Genomic DNA, 21,234 nt, shown 5'->3' on the forward strand with positions numbered 1-21,234 from the left:
GTTAAAGTGCCCTAATATTATAGTATTATTGTCAATTTCTTCCTTTACGTCTGTTAATATTTCCCTGATTGTTAGGTGCATATATGTTAATGAATGTTATTCCTCTCTTTGTATTGATCCCCTTATCATTATATAATGCCCCATTTTATCTTTTGTTATAGACCGTTTAAAGTCTACTTTCTTTGACAAGAGTATTGCTACCACAGTTTTCTTTCCATTTCCATTTTCATGAAACATCTTTTTCCATCCTCTCACTTTCACTCTCTGTGTGTCTTTAGCTCTGAAGTGGGTCTCTTGTAGGCAGCATATAGATGGGTCATTTTAAAAATCTAATTAGCCACCTTATGTTTTTTGATTGAAGCATTTAGTTCATTGACATTTAAAGTTATTATTGATAGGCATGTACTTATTGTCATTTTGTTACTTGTTTCCTGGTTGTGTTTGTAGTTCTCTCTTCTTTTGGTTTCTTCCCTTGTGGTTTAATGATTTTCTTTAGTGGTATACTTGTTTTCCTTTCTCTCTAGTTTTTGTATATCTATTGTAGATTTTTGTTTTGTGGGTATCATGGGGTTTATGTATAAGGAACTATAGCTGTATCTACTTGTTTTAAACTAATAGTCATTTAAGTTCAAAATCATTTTAAAAGATCTACTTTTTTTTTTTTTACTTCTCTTTCCCATGTTTTGAGGTTTGGGTGTCATATTTTACATCTTCATCTCTATCCCTTAACTGTTTATTGTAGTTGTAGTTGATTTTGCAGCTTTTGTCCTTTAATCTTCATATGGGTTTATTTGAGTTGTTAATCCACAGACTTTACTATATATTTGCCTTTATTAGTGGGATTTTTCCTTTCCTATAAATTCTTACTCTTGTTATAGCTTTTTCTTTTCCACTTAGAGAAGATCCTTTAACACTGCTTGTATGGTCAGTTTAGTATTGATGAACTCTTCAGTTTTTGCTTGTCTGAGAACTTCTTTATCTCTCCTTCAATTCTGAATGATAATCTTGTTGGTTAGAGTATCCTAGATTATAGGTTTTTCCCTTTCAGCACTTTAAACATATAATGCCACTCCCTTGCTATCTGCAAAATTTCTGCAGAGAAATCAGCTAATAGCCTCATGGGACTTCCCTTGTATATGACTCTTTGTTTTTCTCTTGCTGCCTTTAGAATTATCTTTTTATTCTTAAATTTTGACATTTTAATTATGATATGTCTTGGCGTGAGTCTGTTTGTGTTCAACTTGTTTGGGACCCTCTGTGCTTTCTGTACCTGGATATGTTTCCATCTTCAGGTTTGGGAAGTTTTCAGCCATAATTTCATCACATATATTTTCAATCCCCTTCTCTCTCTCTTCTGTTTTTGGGACACCTATAATGCAAGTGTTGGTATGCTTGATGTTATCCCCAAAAAACCTTAAATTGTTTTAATTTTTTAATTAAAAAAATTAAAAAAAAAATTGGCCATGCAGCATGCCTTGTGGAATCTTAGTTCCCTGACCAGGGATTGAAACCACATCCTTGGCAGTGAAATCATGGAGTCCTAACCACTGGACTGCCAGGGAATTCCCTTAAATTTTTTTATTTTTGCTGTTCTGATTAGGTGTTTTCCATTATTCTATCTTCCAGATTACTTATGTCTTCTTCTGTATAAGCTAGTATGCTGTTCATTTTCTCTAGTATGTTTTTCATTTCAGTTATTGTGTTCTTCAGCTCTGACAGGTTCTTTTTCTTTTTTTTTTGCCATTGTACATGTATTTTATTTTTTTATTGGGGTATATTTGCTTTACAATGTTGTGTTAGTTTCTGCTGTACAATTAAGTGAATCAGCTATATGTATACATATATCCCCTCCCTCTTGGGCCTCCCTCCCATTCCCACCCCCCATCCCACCCATCTAGGTCACCACGGAACACTGAGCTGAGCTCCCTTTGTTATATGGCAGGTGCCCACTAGCTATCTCTTTTACACATGGCAGTGCACATATGTCAATTCCAATCTCCCAATTCATCCCACCCCACCCATGTCCACACATCCATTCTCTACGTCTGTGTCTCTATTCCTGCCCTGCAGATAGGTTCATCTGTACCATTTTTCTAGATTCCACATATATGTGTTAATATATGATACTTGTTTTTCTCTTTCTGACTTACTTCCCTCTGTATGACAGACTCTAGGTCCATCCATATCTCTATAAATGACCCAATTTATTTCTTTTTTATGGCTGAGTAATATTCCATTGTATATATGTACCACATCTTCTTTATCTATTCATCTGTTGATGGGCTTTAGGTTGCTTCCATGCCCTAGCTATTGTAAATAGTGCTGCAATGAACATTTGGGTGCAGGTCTCGTTTTGAATTATGTTTTTCTCAGGGTATATGCCCAGCAATTGGATTGTTGGGTCATATGGTAGTTCTGTTTTTACTTTTTTAAGGAATGTCCATACTGTTCTCCATAGTGGCTGTATCAATTTACATTCCCACCCACAGTTAAAGAAGGTTCCCTTTTTTCCACACCCTCTCCAGCATTTACTGTGTGTATATTTTTTGATGATGGCCATTCTGACTGGTGTGAGGTGATACCTCATTGTAGTTTTGATTTGCTTTTCTCTAATAATTAGTGATGTTGAGCATCTTTTCATGTGCCTAATGGCCACCTGTATGTCTTCTTTGAAGAAATGTCTATTTAGGTCTTCTGCCCATTTTTGATTCCACCCATTTTGTTTTTTTTGATATTGAGCTGCATGAGCTGTTTGTATATTTTGGAGATTAATCCTTTGTCCATTTATTTGTTTGCAAATATTTTCTCCCATTCTGAGTGTTGTCTTTTCGTCTTGTTTATGGTTTCCTTTGCTGTGTAAAATCTTTTAAGTTTTATTAGGTCCCATTTGTTAATTTTTATTTTAATTCCATTACTCTAGGAGGTGGGTCAAAAAAGATCTTGTTGTGATTTACGTCAATGTGTGTTCTTCCTATGTTTTCCTCTAAGAGCTTTATAGTGTCTGGTCTTACATTCAGGTCTTTAATCCATTTTGAGTTTATTTTTGTCTATAGTGTTAGGGAGTGTTCTAATTTCATTCTTTTACATTTAGCTGTCCACTTTTCCTAGCGCCACTTATTGAAAAGACTGTCTTTTCTCTGTTGTATATCCTTACCTCCTTTGTCATAGATTAGGTGACCATAGGTGTGTGGGTTTATTTCTGGGCTTTCTATCGATTAATCTATATTTCTGTTTTTGTGCTAGTACCATACTGTCTTGATTACTGTTGCTTTGTAGTATAGTCTGAAGTCAGGAAGTCTGATTTCTCCAGCTCTGTTTTTTTTGTTTTTTTTTTTTTTTTGCAAGATTGCTTTGGCTATTCAGGGTCTTTTGTTTCTCCATACAAATATTTAGATGTTTGTTCTAGTTCTGTGAAAAATACCTTTGATAGGGATTGCATTGAATTTGTAGATTGCTTTGGGTAGTATAGTCATTTTCACAATATTGATTCTTCCAATCCAAGAACATGGTATATCTCTCCATCTGTTTGTGTCATCTTTGATTTCTTTCATCAGTATCTTATAGTTTTCCGGGTACAGGTCTTTTACCTCCTTAGGTAGGTTTATTCCTAGGTATTTTATTCTTTTTGTTGCAGTGGTAAATGGGATTGTCTCTTCAATTTCTCTTTCTGATTTTTTGTTGTTAGTGTATAGGAATGCAAGAGACTTCTGTGCATTAATTTTGTATCCTCCAACTTTACCAAATTCATTGATGAGCTGTAGTAGTTTTATGATGGCATCTTTAGGATTTTCTGTGTACGGTATCATGTTATCTGCAAGCAGTGAAAGTTTTGCTGCTTCTTTTCAAATTTGGATTCCTGATATTTCTTTTTCTTCTCTGATTGCCATGGCTAGGACTTCCAAAACTATGTTGAATAATAGTGGTGAGAGTGGACATCCTTGTCTTGTTCCTGATCTTAGTGAAAATGCTTTCAGTTTTTCACCATTGAGAATGACGTTTGCTGTGGATGTGTCATATATGGCCTTTATTATGTTGAGGTAGGTTCCCTCTATGCCCACTTTTTTTTGAAGAGTTTTTATCATACACTGGTGTTTAACTTTGTCAAAAGCTTTTTCTGCATCTATTGAGATGATCACATGGTTTTTATTCTTTAATTTGTTAATAAGATGTATCACATTGATTGATTTGTATATATTGAAGAATCCTTGCATCCTGGGGATAAATCCCACTTGATCATGGTGTATGATCCTTTTAATGTGTTTTTGGATTCTTTTGCAAGTATTTTGTTGAGAATTTTTGTGTCTATGTTCATCAGAGATATTGGTCTGTTATTTTCTTTTGTGTGATATCATTGTCTGGTTTTGGTATCAGAGTGATGTTGGCCTTGTAGAATGAGCTTGGGAGTATTCCTTCCTCTGTAGTTTTTTGGAAGAGTTTGAGAAGGATGGGTATTAGCTCTTTTCTAAATTTAATAGAATTCACCTGTGAAGCCATCTGGTCCTGGACTTTTCTTTGTTGGAAGATTTTTAATTACCCTTTCAATTTCATTACTTGTGATTGGTCTATTTATATTTTCTAATTCTTCGTGGTTCATTTTTTTTTTCTATACAGTTTTTTTTGTGATTCATTCTTGAAGGTTGAACGTTTCTAAGAATTCATCCATTTCTTCCAGGTTGTCCATTTTATTGGTGTATAGTTGCTTGTATTAGTCTCTTATGATCCTTTGTATTTCTGCAGTGTCAGTTGTAATGTCTCCTTTTTCTCTTCTAATTTTTTTTTTTTTTTTTTTTTTGCGATACGCGGGCCTCTCACTGTTGTGGCCTCTCCTGTTGTGGAGCACAGGCTCCAGACACACAGGCTCAGCAGCCATGGCTCACAGGCCCAGCTGCTCCGCGGCATGTGGGATCTTCCCGGACAGGGGCACGAACCCGTGTTCCCTGCATCGGCAGGCAGACTCTCAACCACTGCGCCACCAGGGAAGCCCTCTTCTAATTTTATTGATTTGAGTCCTCTCCCTTTTTTCCTTGATGAGTCTGGCTAAAGTTTTATCAATTTTGTTTATCTTTGCAAAGAATGAGCTTTTAGTTTCATTGATTTTTCCTATTGTTTTCTTCATTTCTATTTCACTTATTTCTGCTCTAATTTTATAGTTTTTTTTTTCTTCTACTTAGTTGGGTTTTGTTTGTTCTTCATTCTCTAGTTGCTTTAGGTGTAAGGTTAGGTTGTTTGAGATATTTCTTGTTTCTTGTTGTAGGATTGCATTGCTATAAATTTCCTCCTTAGGATTGCTTTTGCTGCATCTCATAGGTTTTGGGTTGTGTTTTTGTTGTCATTTATTTCTATGTATTTTTTGACATCCTCTTTGATTTCTTCAGTGATCTCTTGGTTATTTAGTAGCATATTGTTTAGCCTCCACGTGTTTGTGTTCTTTTACTTTTTTCCTGTAATTGATTTCTAATCTCATAGCATTGTGGGCAGAAAAGATGCTTGATATGATTCCAATTTTCTTAAATTTACCGATGCTTGATTTGTGACGCAAGATGTGATCTATCCTGGAGAATGTTCCGTGTATACTTGAGAAGAAAGTGTATTCTGTTGCTTTCAGATGGAATGTCTTATAAATATCAATTAAGTCTATCTGGTCTAATGTATCATTTATAACTTGTGTTTCCTTATTTATTTTCTGTCTGGATGATCTGTCCATTGGTGTAAGTGCGGTGTTAATATCCCCCACTATTATTGTGTTACTGTCAATTTTCCCTCCCTTTTATGGCTGTTAGCATTTGCCTATGTATTGAGGTGCTCCTATGTCAGATGCATAAATATTTATAATTGTTATGTCTTCTTCTTGGATCGATCCCTTGATCATTATGTAGTATCCTTCCTTGTCTCTTGTAACAGTCTTTATTTTAAAGTCTAATTTATCTGATATGAGTATTGCTATGCTAGCCATTTGCATGGAATACCTTCTTCCATCCCCTCCCTTTCAGTCTGTATGTGTCTCTGGATTTGAAGTTGGTCTCTTGTAGACAGCATATATACAGGTCTTGTTTTTGTATCCATTCAGCCAGGATGTGTCTTTTGGTTAGAGCATTTAATCCATTTACATTTAAGGTACTTATTGATATGTTTGTCCTTATTACCATTTTCTTTATTGTTTTGGGTTTGTTTTGTAGGTCTGTTTCTTCTTCTTCTCCTGTGTCTCCTCCCTAAAGAAGTTCCTTTAGCATTTGTTGTAAAGCTGGTTTGGTGGTGCTGAATTCTCTTAGCTTTTGCTTGTCTGTAAAGCTTTTGATTTCTCCATTGAAGGTGAATGAGATCCTTTCTGGGTGGAGTAGTCTTAGTTGTAGGTTTTTCCCTTTCATTACTTTAAATATATCCTGACACTCGCTTCTGCCCGGCAGAGTTTCTGCTGAAAAATCAGCTGATAACCTTATGGGAATTCCCTTCTATATTATTGTTTTGCTTTTCCCTTGCTGCTTTTAATATTTTTTCTTTGAATTTAATTTTTGTTAGTTTGATTAATATGTGTCTCATTATGTTTCTTCTTGGGTTTACCCTCTATGGGACTCTTTGTGCTTCCTGGACTTGGATGGCTATTTCCTTTCCCATGTTAGGGAAGTTTTCAACTATAATCTCTTCAAATGTTTTCTCAGACCCTTTCTCTTTCTCTTCTTCTTCTGGAACCCCTATAATTTGAATGTTGGTGCATTTAATGTTGTCCCAGAAGTCTCTGAGACTGTCCTCATTTCTTTTCATTCTTTTTTCTTTTTTCTGTTCCTTGGCAGTTATTTCCACCATTCTGTCTTCCAGCTTACTCATTGATTCTTCTGTCTTAGTTATTCTGTTATTGATTCCTTCTAGTGTATTTTTCATTTCAGTTATTTTGATGTTCATCACTGTTTGTTTGTTCTTTAGTTCTTCTAGGTCCTTGTTAAACATATCTTGTATTTTCTTGATCCGTGCCTCCATTCTATTTCCAAGATTTTGGATCATCTTTACTGTCATTATTTTGTATTCTTTTTCAGGTAGCTTGCCTATTTCCTCTTCATTAATTTTGTCTTATAGGTTTTTACCTTGTTCCTTCATCTATAACATTTTTTTGTCATCTCTTTTTTATTTGATGGGTTGGGCTGTGTTCCTGTCTTGCTGGTTGTTTGGCCTGAGACAGCCAGCACTGGAGTTTTCAGGTGGTTGGGTGGAGCTGGGTGTTGGTGCCAAGAGGAGGACCTCTGGGGGACCTCACACCAATTAATATTCTCTGGGAGCTGAAGTTCTCTGTTAATTCAGCGGCTTGGACTTGGTGCTCCCACCACAGGAGCTCAGTCCTGACCCCCGGCCTGGGAACCAAGACCCTGCAAGCTGCAACAAAAACAAAAATAAAAGTCAAAAAAGCAACAGACAGAAAAGAGTAAAACAATAATAAAGAATAAAAAATTAAATTTAAAAATATAAAATATGTTAGAAATAATAAAAATGAAACAACAACAGCAAAACAAAATGGAACCTTGACAGCAAAAAAAAAGTAAAAAATAAAATAAATAAAAATTAAAAAAAGAAAATTCCCTTGTTCCTCCTCTATCAGTGTCCTTGCATCCATGGTGAGCTACAGGCTACCACCGCCTCCCCAGTAGGGCTCCAAGACTTCTAGGTAGGTCTCTGGATCTGCTGTGTCAGCCCCATCTCTGTGTGTGTTCCTCTCACCAGTGTCTGTTCCTGGAGCTGGCCCAGAGCACATGTGCTCTTGGAGGCCAGCTGGGGTGCAGCACTCCACAAGTGTGCCTGCAGGGGCTGGTGCAGCTGAAGGAGGCCTTGGAGGGTGCCGCGCTTGGCCCACCTGGACCCGTATGGCCAGAGGAGGCCCTCTCAGGGGTAGCGTACGGGCTGCCAGAACCTGTTCTGCCAGAGGAGGATTGGCAGAGGTGGAGCTTGGGCCTGGGACCCACGCAGCTGGAAGAGGCCTTTGTCGGGGTGGGGCTCAGGCCCAGGACCTGCTTGGCTGGAGGGGGCCCCAGGGGGGTGGGGTTTCAGGCCTGGGGCCCCAGCAGGCTTGCCGGGGCCCCAGTGGGCAAGGGAGGTGCTGGACATGTTCCCCTCTGATCCCCTGATCCCCTGAAGGTCCCTCTCCATCCTTGCTGGTCCCCTTGCCATGAGGGACCCCCAGGGGGTGGGGGGTTCAGACCTAGGACCCCAGCAGAGTTGCTAGGGCCTGAGTAGGTGGGGGAGACACTGGCTGCACTGCCCTCTGATCCCCCAATTCCCTGAAAGTCTCTCCCCATCCCCTTATCCCTGCACTGTAGGTGGGCCCCTCTGAGTGTGGGAACCTCTCCCTCCCCAGCCCCAATTAAGGGGTGCCAGTCCCACCCCGCCTCCACTTTTCTTCCCTTCTTCCTTCCCTCCCACATCCTACCTGGTTGTGTGGGGAATCCTCCCACCCCCTTAAGTGTCTGAGGAACCCCACCAGTGCCTAGTAGGTGCCCTAGTTGTGAGGAGATGTGAACTCCGCATCTTCCTACTCTACCATCTTGACTCTGCCCCCTCTCTGACTGTTTCTTTTTAAATTTTCTAGTTTCTTATTAAAACTCTCACCGTGTTCATCTATTCTTTTCCCTAATTTAGTTAGCATTCTTATTACTAATGCTTTGAATTCTTTATCTAGTAAATTATTTATTTCTGTTTCATTAGTTGTTGTTCAGGGGTTTTCTCATGCTCTCTCAGTTGAGACAAATTCTTCTGTCTCCTCATTTTGCTTAGGTAAAACAGTTACCTATAGCTGTCTTGAAACAGTGTCCTTACATTGGAGTGTCCCTGTACAATCTGTGTGGTCCTGGTGGCTTTGGTGAGAAAGCTAGATTTGATGTGAACGCAAGTCACATCTTTCCTCATGATGTGCTGGCAGCTATCCACTCAATAGGAGGTGGGGCTGGAGAAGGAGGGGCTAGGGCTGGAGTCAGGTGTGAGGTAGGGATTTCCCTCTGCTCAGTGGCTGTCACTGCTCTGTTAGGGCTGGGGTCAGGTTCCAAGTTGCTGGAACAGAAGCTTGAGGGTTGGGTCCAAGCATGTGCTCTTACCCCTTCCAGCACTGGCATCCTCTGCCCCAGTGGGGAGCAGAGCTGAAGCATGAGGGGCTGGTGTGGGTATTCAGCAAGGGTTGGGGCATGAAGTGTGGTGGTCTGGCCACCATCAGAGACCTGTTCTGCCTCTTATAGGCCACCTGTACAATTGCCAATAATTGCTGTTTCTCTCCCTGTTCAGATGCTGCTTAGGGTTTGAGCCACCACAAGGAACACTCTGCTTTTGGTAGTGGAGGAAACCTGTATAGCTACTAAATGACAAGACAGATGAATATTACAGGCATAATGTTGAGCAAAAGAAGCCAGGAACCAAAAAGTACCTACTGTATGATTCCATTTATATTAAGCTCAATAAAGGAAAAATTAATCAACGGTGATAGAAGTCAGAATAGTGATTACCTTTTCTATGGTATTTTGTTATAGCAGCCTAAATGAACTAAGATGGTAACCATACCTGGATAGGCCCATTAACCTTGTATGTTACAGAAGTAAAAAAGGATTTGTTTGAAAAACTTAGATTCACAATATGAAATTTAAAAATTATGTATATTTAGTAGTACCTTAATAAGTAAAGGTAACAACAATGAAAATTATTCGTGAAAGTTGATATAAACTCCCAATTTTCTCTCTCTGAATGTCTGGGAAGAACTGTCTTCAATGTGGTTAGGGAAATAATCTCCAGCCTGGTCTGATTTAATCTACCGTCCTTTTTTCCTTTGCCTCATTTGGTGTCTGCTGATTCTGTTTTCCTGCCATGTTTTAACTGTTTCCTACCGTGGATGTTGCAGATGTCTGATCTTGTATTCTAGCCTTATCTCCATTCTCTGCTTATAAATGTTGCTCTCTGCAACAAGCTCTGTACAATGCAAGTGTCCTGTTGCTTCTCCTCTAGTCTTTCCAAAGTGTGCCTTCTAAATTCATTCATTCATTTAACAAAAAGTCAATGTGTTTATACTTTGTGGACAGGGTTTTTAAAAAGATTTTTCAGGTCCCATGTCATTTCACATTTATTAAGATGTCTTCATAACCCATATAAACTTTTTTTGGCTATAAAATTTTTGAAAGGATTTTTTTTTCTTTTTAAATAACTTAGCTGCAAATAACTCCCTTAAAATACCACTAGCTATGACTTCTTGCTGATATTGGAAAGTGATAAAATGTAACTTAAAAAGGGTTTTCAAATATAATGATATTTTATGAACACTAAATTTAAAAATTACTAATAATTAATTGATAATCATTAATTTAATAATCAATGCTTTATTTTTAAGATTTTAACATTTGTTAATTTTACTTTCTGTGTTTATTTTTTGGAGTCAGTTAATATATTTTAGCTCTCAAAAATTTTTATAAGTCCTGGAAATGCCTGAAAGTTTTTTCACTGGTCCTGTGATGATTATAGTGCATAAAAGAAGCCTGATTGTGTACTCTTTCTACACAAGTTTTCTTTCTATGTGTTTGTTTTCTTGCGTAATTGGTGTACTCTTGGTTATGCCAATGGGAGGAGTATTTCTGAATTTCTTTTGACTGTAAGAATGAAAGCCTCCGTTGAGTTGAGACACAAATGCCTATGTTGGTTAAAGCACTAACCAACCCCCAGCCCTGCCTAAGGAACAGGATAGGGGGTGTGGCAAACAGATAAGAATAGGAATTGAGAGTAAATATTTAGAACATTATAAAGGTAATTTGAGAATGTAATTTTATTCTGTGGAATTTAATAATAAAAAGTTGGGCTTCCTTTTTTGATGTTATTTTGTTTAGTAATTTATTCTTATTACATTTTTGAAAAATCATGATGGATTGGGGAAAAAATAGTCCTCTACCATAGATGGTTTGAGAAACAGTGATGTACACTACACTTTAATATAGTAAGTTCTTGATACATGTTTGTTTCAACAAATATATAAACTAATAATCATGTAGTTTTGGCAGTAAGCTACATTATGTTTCCTTCTAGATCTGGAGTTTTCTCACTTGAAAAAGAGGTCTTCGTTTAGAAACATCTAGTGTAATCTGTGATAGTGAAGAACTTCTGAGTACAAAGTATTTTAGAGAAAATTGATACAACTTTAAAAGCTACTCAGTGATAAAACAGTAAGTTTAAATATATCTCACTGTAGAAAGTCATAAGTACCTTCTTGCCCTTGAAAATTTGCCAGAGAATCAGTTTTTGCACAAGAGTAGACTCCCTTTCATCATGTTCCTCTACAATTTAGGATATGCTCGAGTGATATATATATATATATATATATATATATATATATATATGTATTTTGCCTCCACATATGGCTACAATGTGGTTTATTTCATGAGGTTTTCTAAATCCCCATTAGTCTTTTCCTGAAGTGGCTGTGGTTAAACACAAATAGGTGAAGAACTCCCCCATAATATTTATCTGGTATTCTTTTTTCCTTGATGACTAGACTGTTTACTCTTAAAGATAAGAATTTTACCCTATAAGAAATTTGAATTTATTTATTTAATCTTTTAAAGCACACTTTTAGGGGATTGAGATAGAGAGGGATTGAAATGCCAGATTCATTTAAAAAATCCTTTTACCATGCAGGTGACTATAACTGAATTTTCAAATATGCTAATTGACTTATCTCAGCAAGTACCTAGACTGGTTAGAGCTTTTATTTATCTAAGTATTCATAGTTTTAAATCACAACTGACGAGCACAGAGAAGACAACCATGTAAAAAAATGTGGGAAACAAGATCATCAACTTCTAATGACCTTGCTTCTGGTCTCATCCTTCATCCTTCCTATATCCCTTAATTATTAGTTACTGTTGACCACCTTTGCCATCTTTGACTCTCTCCCACTTAAGTTTCCACAGCGTTGATTCACCCTGCTGCCTACTTCTCCTCCTCTTCACTCCATTCTCCTCCCATTTAAGTGTGGGCATAGCACATGTTTGGTGCTCAGCCTTCTTCTTGATTATACCTCACTTGGAGAGTGTGGCTTTGACTATCAGATGAATGGCTCCTTGAAGGGGTTGGTATCTCCAACTGTGATGTCATTCAGCCTTTTTTCCTCTGTGTTTCTGTCTACAAATTCAGCATTACAGCACAATAGGCAGAAGTACTGCAGTGTTCTCAGTGATCAAATATTAAATAATTCAGCTAATGATTTGCTTCTTTCAACAGTGACTGAGTCTCTATTTCGTACCTTCCAGGCTCTTTGCAACACACTGGAAAGAAAGTAGAGATGACAGAGAAAGAAATTGCTCTTAAGGAGCTTACATTCCAGTAATGCATGCACAGAATGAAATAAGTTCCATAACAGAAGTATGCACAATGGATGTGTCTTGAGAATACAGAATAGGAAGTTGGCTATCATCAAATGGAGGGCATTGAAGGCTGAGAAAATAATGTGAGTAGAGTCAATAACATATTATCAGCAAGGAGGGAATTTTCCCAGTTACTCCTCTTGAATTCTTGTGGTTGGACTAATACTAAAATTGACAGAAGAAAGATTAATAGAAGAAAAAGAAACAAATATTAAATTGTGTGCACAAAGGTCTCATAGAAATGGGACCTAAAAAGTGTCCAAGCAGGCAGCTTTTATATGTATGTATATATATATATTTTTTTTTTTTTGACAAAGAAACAGTAAATTCGAGAGAAATTAACAGGGCACAGAAACTTAGATTTGGGTACTTAATTAGTAAGAAATTTAAGCAGTGTTTGGGTGTGAATAGTAAATTAGTAAAGAGGTAACAGGTATTTTATAGAGCGTTCTTTGCCCTGAATTCCTTACCTCTGGTGATAAGGATGTCATTCTACCTCTTGGTACAGGGAGGGCACCTCTCACATCAGAGATTTATTTCCTGCTGTCAGGGAGACAGAGGGGAGGATCAGATTGTCCCTCCTGTATTGGCTATTTCTTTCTTTCTTTTTTTTAATTAAGGTATTCAGTGATTATCTGACTTTTTATTTAAAAAGAAAGAAATGTGTAACCTTTAGTATGTGACAGTTTCAACTGGGAATGACATTAGCATATTTGGAGCACAAACAAAATCTCCTGTAGACAATGTTGGTTTATATATACAAATGAACTAGTTTTCAAAAATGTGAAGGTATTCTATTTGGAAGTTAAGGTGATAATTATTATTATTTTTAATATTTATTGGAGTATAGTTGCCTTACAATGTTGTGTTAGTTTCTACTGTACAGCAAAGTGAATCAGCTATACATATACTTATATCCCATCCTTTTTGGATTTCCTTCCCATTTAGGTCACCACAGAGCATTGAGTAGAGTTCCCTGTGCTATACAATATTTTCTCATTAGTTATGCATTTTATACATAGTATCAATAGTGTATATATATCAATCTCAATCTCCCAATTCATCCCACCCCCCCTTTCCCCCTTGGTATCCATACGTTTGTTCTCTACACCTGTGTCTCTATTCTGCTTTGTAAATAAGATCGTCTATACCAATTTTTTCAGATTCCACATGTATGTGTTAATACACGATACTTGTTTTTCTCTTTCTGACTTACTTCACTCCGTATGACAGACTCTAGGTCCAACCATGTCTCTACAAATGATCCAATTTCGTTCCTTTTTATGGCTGAGTAATATTCCACTGTATATATGTACCACATCTTCTTTATCCATTCATCTGATGATGGACACTTAGGTTGCTTCCATGTCCTGGCTATTGTAAATAGTGCTGCAATGAACATTGGGGTGCATGTCTCTTTTTGAGGCTATTTCTTAAGTAACTTTAATTCAAAATAATCATTATGGCATTAAGGCATATTTTGGGGATGCCTGCCCTGGGTCCCAACAATTACATCCTGAATTAGCAAGTATTCTTTTGGTTTAGTAGGCTGAGAAGTGAATCAAAATTAAGAGCTCAAGAAAGGGAAGAATTATGTAAAATGAAAATCGGTAAGCAGAGAGGCCGGTAAGTTTTAGAGTTGTTACTAAGTTTATAAAACAATAAAAATGAAAATATTATTTCTTAGAAGATATGCTAAGAACCCAAGGTAAGAAGAAATAGAATAATTTGCATTAAAAAGCTCATTAAAGGTTATGAGATAGGCAGAGGGGAGGTTGTCATATTTCACAGATGGAAATCAATATTGATTTTGATCTAGAAATAAGGGCTCAAATATATTTATTATAATATTATGTAAAGACAATAGGATAAATAGGATGTATGACTAGGAAATCACTAGAAAAGAAGAAAAAGCTAATAAAAGTCAATGCAGCAAAAGAATTATAAAGAAGGGAAATAGCAAAGTGAATAAAAATAGAAAGCATACAAAATGATAGTAGTCATATCACTTAGAGTAATTAATATGAATGCTGCAAATATTCCTGTTATAAGACAAAATTCCTGGGCTGGGCCCTAATTACAAAATCTAAATATTGTTATCTACATACAACAGATACGTCTAAACCTAAATGACTAGACAGTTCAGAATAAGATGAAAAAAATAAACTGTATCATGGGAGATAAACTGATATCTTTAATGTATCAACATCCCTTACATAGAGGGGACCATTTTCTCTTCTTCCCGGAATCCCTACATAGGCCACTGAAATAGAATTTTCAACCGTATATTAGAAAATGGAAGGGAATTTCCTCCCTACATTCTGTCCTTCTCAAACTTTCAGTGAGATTGAGAGAAAGAATTAGGCATGCAGGGCTGCCACCTGCACAGGGCTGCCCATCTGTGCCAGTGGTGAGTAGAGGACTGAAACTCAGCTGCATTTTCAGGCCTTGTGCCCTGGAAGAGAGTTAGGTTTACCTGAAGGAAGGATTAATTCCAACAAGGATTTTGTGGACTCTAAACCCTGTGCAATAGGGTCTGGATCCACCTAGAGAAGGTATCTCTATCTCCAAAGTTGCCATTTGTGTTATCTGGGTACTGTGTGGACATGTGTATGTCAGCTGCTTCTGGGTTCTTTTCTCTTTTCAATCTGCCTATCGCAGAGCCAGGGCATTCTAGTCTCCTTTCCTCCGTTTGACAAGCTTAATGGGGTAGACATTGTTTCCTGAATTAAGAGGCCTATGGTTTATGCATGTACTGAGGAGAGGGACTGGTGTTAAGTCTGATTAATTCAGGAGCCAAGTTTTAGGAAGTATTAGCATTTGGCCTCTGCATTCCGCAAATTATCTTTGTCAGTAAGAAAGCTGATAGTTTGTTTTGATTTCTATATTCTGAGTCTTTGTCTGCTATTCCTCATGATTAAATTTGGGTTATGCATTCTTGGCAGGCATACTACATTAGTGATGTTTTGTCCTTCTCAATATATCAACAGTAACATAAAGGACCCAGCATAAAGTAGATAGTCACTGTATCTCACCCTATTGTTATATCTTTTATTGTGAGCAGTTTCTCAGCATTTGGGGGGAAAAAGTAGAGAATTAATTGATTTAATAAATAAAATTTTATATATATATGTATATAAAACTGAATCACCTTGCTGTCCACTTGAAATTAACACAATATTGTAAATTCAACAAAAAAATAAAACTAGCTATACACACTATAAAGATAATGGTAAAATTCATGCTAAAATTTAAATTTTTGTATATGTAAAGTGATATTAAATAGAAAATAAAAAGCACTATGACACGTAGAAAAAAATAAATAAACCTTTTTTCTTTTTTAGCATTTTATATGTGAGTGTGTTTGTCTTAAAGTTGATGATGAAACCTGAAACAGAAGTGAAGTTGCCTAAGACTGACCATTCCAAGAGGCAATTAATGAGATACTGTTCTCAGACCCAGTGATGATGCTTCTAGAGAACCATTTGGAGAGTTTTTCACGTGTTCCATGCAAGGACTGGCATCTGATTCACAACTACAAAATTTAAAGGTGAGAGTCAGTGGCCTGAGCTCTGTTGACTAGGAGCACAGTGAGGGAAAATGGCTCTGTCGGAATCCACCACAACTTCTAGCATCTGGTGTGACAAAGGATGTTTGAATTTCCCATGAACCCATGAGGCCCCCGAGGTAGGAATGTATTGGGTTGTTATGAGTGGAACTCCACGCAAGAGGAGTAAATCCAATGGAGGGGTGGGCCACAAAAACCAGTGGCTAAAGGGGAAGTTGTAAGAGGAGGCATAGTGTACGTCAGATGAACTGTAGGTGAGAGATCCCCAATGATGGAAGTTGTCTCTGAAAAAGCCACAAAACCACTCCAAGAAAGAAAGAATTGACATTTAGAACATCCCTCACAGAGAGAATACCTATACCAGAGTATAACTGTACTGTGAAATAATACTATATTTACTTTTACTTCTTTTCAATCTCCTCACTCCAATCCCTGAAAGGTCCCAACGCATCAGCTAGGGAGTCAAGGAGAAGGTAGAATAAGAGCTGAAGATGATTCTAACCATCCCCATCTTCTTTCATTATAGGCTTCCAAGACTGAAGTAGGCTAGAGATCAGAGAAGAGAGAAGTTTTAAATTTGATGAGAATAGGATTTTGATTATTATACTGACTAGATTTTTTAATACCTGGAAAAAGAGATTATTAAATTTCATTGAGTCTAAGATGCTATTGATTATAAGATGTTCCATTATTTTATATAACACTTGGGGAAAAAAATCCCTTCCAATTATGACTACAAGATGACTTTGAGATTCAGAGATGAGATATTAAAATGGAAAAATATGTTCATCTTAGACTAAACAAAATAGAGTAATATTTTATTATCTGAGGGTGATTGGAAAAGCTGTGAGATCTGATTGAGATTTCATTGAAGGGAGGGTACGTGAACTAATAATAGAGCATTTAAAGGGGGGCAGTGGTGATAAAAAGTCAAATTCCTGCCTTTACCCTACAGTGTCCAACTGGTACAATAAACTGGTTAAACAATGTAATTTCTCAGTCTAATTTCAAGCAAACACGCACATACCCACACACATGAGCTAAACCTGCCTTTGACAAAAGCCTGAAGAGAAAAGGGGATCCAGGCACTCAAAGGCTCATTTTAAAGGTTTACCTTCTCCAACTAACATACGTCTAATCCTTCCCAGAAAGAGCAGAACACTCCTTGAGTGCTAAAATAGATGCCAGATTTCAGTTGGAATTAAAAATTGGGATATGTGGAAATAATGAAATACTTTGGATGTTTTCATAATTTTGAGAATTAACAGGAAAGACTTAGATCTCATGCTCTCAGTAACACATTTGATAACATGGGGAGATTAATAGTATAACTGAAATATCATTTGGCCTCCCTGCCTCTCAGATGTCTAGATAAACTACACTGAATCCTCCCAGTTCTATGGACCGTGAAAGTCTAAAGAACTCCCATTTGCTTTTGTGAATTCCTGGAGAATTACGTCTCACAGTCCCCTAAGCCTCTGACTCTCGTGTGTATCAATCTGGATTTGAAACTAGACTCCTCTGGGGGTTTTAAAATATGTCCAAAAATTCTTTGACATTCCTCTCTTCAAGAGATGGCACTTAACTCCTCTTCCATTGAGTGTGGGATGGACTAACTGACTTAAATGAAATGAATAATGTATGTATGACATTGTGTGGCTTCTGACACCAGGATGTAAAGCACATGGCTTCCTTCTTGCCTTCTCTCTTGGATTGCTTGCTCTGGAGGAAGCTAGCTTCCATGTCATGAGGACACTCAAGCAGCCCTCTGGAGAGAGAGGTTCATGTGGTGAGAAACAGGAGTCCAGCCTACAGCCATGTAATTAAGCCCTCTTGGAAGTGGAGGTTGGTATCTTTGGCAATGTACTGAGGCCAAGGGACATTTTAGAAGGAGAGGCCAGAGTTTGTATTTATACTGTTGGGGAGGAAGAAATTTTCCACTACCGTTCTAGGTTCTTCTGGCTGGTCTAAGAATTAAATTGACATGAGACAGATTAACAGGAGAAAATCACACAAAAGTTTAAAAACATGTATACATGGGAGAGACCCAGAAAAATTAAATAACTTGCTAAAAAGGTTGAAACCCTCACCTTAACTATCATTTTCAGCTAAAGACAAAAGAAGATGTTGGGGGTAGGAGTTTAGGACTTCACAGGGGAGGAAGGCCATTGACGGGAGACGGAAAAGCAAATGTTTGGTAAACAAATGTTTGCTGGGCCATGAAGAGACAATGGGACACAGGAATTTTAACAAACAGACTTTGCTAGGTTCATCCCTGTTTACAAACCTAGTTCATACTATAATTATCTACTGTGACAGCTCCCTTCCTGGAACAAGGCTTCTATCTACTATCTTCAGGCAGTTTGAAGCGGGAAGGTCAAAGTTTCTTCCTGAATCTTTTGGGCCTTGATTGTTTTCAGTTTGAAATAATCCACATACCAGAGAGACATTTTGGGGTGTCAAGTTTTGCTCGCCTACAATATTTCTGTCAGCAGTAATTATAGCAAGGCTCAGAATCAACTGGCCTCAACAATACTTAGTATCTTACTAAAGTAAGTAAAGTAGTATTTTAAAAAAGTAAAATAAAGGTAAAGTATGAATGAGGTATAATACTTAATACTGTTACTAAGCATGGGGCTCTCTGCCCAATGCACATAGAAACCAATACTATGGCACTGACTTCTGAGGAAAGAAAACGCTTTAGTGAGAAGGCGACCGGCAAGAAGACAGGAGGCAAGGCTCTCAGCCTGTTTCCCTGATCTGGGGTTCAGTCAAATTTTTATGAGTTAAGGTAGAATGGGTTGGTATGTGGAAGCACTGGTGGGTATGGGGCAGGGTTCAATTGGAGGGCTTCAGGACTTGGCCGTGTATGGTAAGATATGGTAAAGAGGCTTCAGCACGGGATCTTACTGGACAAAAAACCCTTCACTTCTGAAAGGATTCTGGCATTCGGGTTCTAGTCATGTTCTGGTCTTGGTTCCATGGTGGGGGAGAAACTTTAGTTCCTGGTGTTATTTAAAGGTAAAATTTTCTCCTCTGTGCATTTGTTGGCTGCATGATTTAGTTTTGCTCTGTTGTCTCTGAAAAACAACTTAGTTCTGGTTAGGAACAGGACAGGGTCAGTTCAGGCTGGTTTTTCGGTTACAATACCTTAATAAAGGCTTGTCATTCATGAGTAACTGGGTCTCCTTGTCCCTGGATTTTCACCATTCTAAACCATTATCTTTAGCTAGTGAGATCTTCCTGTATCAATTATCTGACTATGCTCTCCCCCAGTTAAAAATGCATTCATGCCCGACTAATTCCCATTGCCTTCAGAACAAAATCTCAATTCCTTTACTTGGTTTATAAGAACTCTTAAGTACTGTTGTGATGTGAGATTGTGGTCACTTCTCTGGTCATGGGATATTAATTTTGAATCCCATGCATTAAAGATTTTATTTTTCACAAGTTCTATGTGAAGCAGAAAATACCATAACCTTTACCTGGAGAATTTTTTGTTCTAGAAATGAATACTTATTTCATGTCAATATTTCTTACATACACAGAATTAGTGGACCAAGTGACCAAAGCTTCTGGGGAAGAAAGAAATGACTGTTTTCACACCTATAAAGTAGGAACAACTAAAACTCTGTGGGTGGTTGAAACTGGACAGGAGAATGAAAAGAAATTGGTGAAATGATCTGTCTTTCTTCTGAAAATATTACTGTATTAAATTCTTCAATAAAAAGAAAATAATAATTATGGTATGTCCACTATTGAAAAGAAAAGGTAGATTTATCTTTTCACCTGGAACATTGTCTATCATATGGAGTGGAAAAAAACGGTTAGAGAACAGTATGTAGAGAATAATCACATTTAGGTAAAATAAATCCAGTGTAGAAGGCGCAATATCAAACTGTTAACAATGCTTGTCTCTTGGGAAGGGGCTTCTGAGTGGAGTTTGTGGAGTACTTCCTATATTATTCACTTCTGAATTTTTAAAAATATATCTTTTGCAGTTTAAAAAGATAGTTCCATTTTATAAAGATCAAGGATGACAGCTAGGAACTTTAAATTAACATCTGTCCCTTTGTCTTCACACAGATTCTCATTCAACTTTTCCTGGAATGATGGAAGTTTCGATGTTAGGGTTTAATCGCATCTTAAAGCTATATTCCAAGGGTATCCCTCATAATCTCATTAGTGGCTAAATCACTGTCTCTGTTATTAAATTCTTCCTCATAGCTAATCCTCATGTTACTCCATATACATTCCCCACCCAGAGTTCAGTTAAATCTGGGAAAAGAAAAAAGAGTTGATAATCCTCCTTTGTTTAAAAACGATTGGTGATTTTAATTTTCTTTTCATAGCATGTTTCTCTTTTGCCAAATTTCTTGCCCTTGATCATTTCTTGGAAGCAACGTGGTGAAAGTGAAATGTGTGGGGTTTGAAGTTGGAGGAACTGGCTTCGCAACCTGTTATCTTTATTTACCAGTAGCCTACTTGTGGTTAAACCATTACCTTAATTCTCTGCACTTCAGTTTCCCCATCTATAAAATCGGATGAGAGTGACTGAAAGGATCACAGGAGATAACGAAAGTGGGAGTGTGATGAACAATAGTATCTTGCAAAGATGCTGCTTGACCTTTCTCTCCCCACTTGACCCCAGCCACTTCTCTCTCTCTCTTTTAATTTTCAGTTTTTTGAAAAAAGACTATTTTTTCAGAGAAGTTTTAGGTTCATGGTAAAATTGAGAGGAAGATACAGAGGTTTCCCATATACCTCCCGCCCACACACATGCATACGCCATTATCAAAATCCCTCACCAGAGTGGAATATTTGTTACAATTGATTAACCGACACTGACACATGATTATCACCCAAAGTCCATAGTTTTCATTGTGGTCCACTCTTGATGTTGTACATTCTATGGGATTGGACAAAGGTATAGTGACATATCTACCGTTATAGTACACTTCTCTTTTCCTTGCTTCTTTTCTTACCAGTCTCAAAAGAACTCTCTAATATTAGTATCTTCTTCTGTAAAACAGAATGAAAATAGCCTCTCCCTTCTGTACTTCAAAGGATCACTTTTGTAAGACTCAGCTGGGCAAATGCATGTTAAACCATGTTGTAAAGGCTAGGGTCCTAATGCTAGCTATGTTTGTATCTTGCCACATGACAGCCCTACGAGTGGGTTTGTCAGAGTGGACATGATCCTTTCCATTTTACAGACAAGGACATGGTTGGAGAGGCTGTGACTTCCACATGGTCTCACAGCACTAGAACCCAGGCTTCTAGACTATCAAAGGCCAT

General features: G+C 37.4%; 1 protein-coding gene across 1 annotated transcript in view; it reads left to right on the plus strand.

The window, feature by feature from the left end:
- Nucleotides 1-21,234, plus strand: part of TNFSF4 (TNF superfamily member 4) — a 168,530-nt gene that overhangs the window by 24,200 nt on the left and 123,096 nt on the right. Inside the window, exons 2-3 of the mRNA XM_073804333.1 lie at nt 12,255-12,451; nt 15,713-15,918. The gene's annotated coding sequence lies outside the window, so the exon portion shown is untranslated. The remainder of the gene's footprint in view (nt 1-12,254; nt 12,452-15,712; nt 15,919-21,234) is intronic.

This window comes from Tursiops truncatus, chromosome 1, assembly GCF_011762595.2.
Source record: "Tursiops truncatus isolate mTurTru1 chromosome 1, mTurTru1.mat.Y, whole genome shotgun sequence".
Classification (NCBI taxonomy): domain Eukaryota; kingdom Metazoa; phylum Chordata; class Mammalia; order Artiodactyla; family Delphinidae; genus Tursiops; species Tursiops truncatus.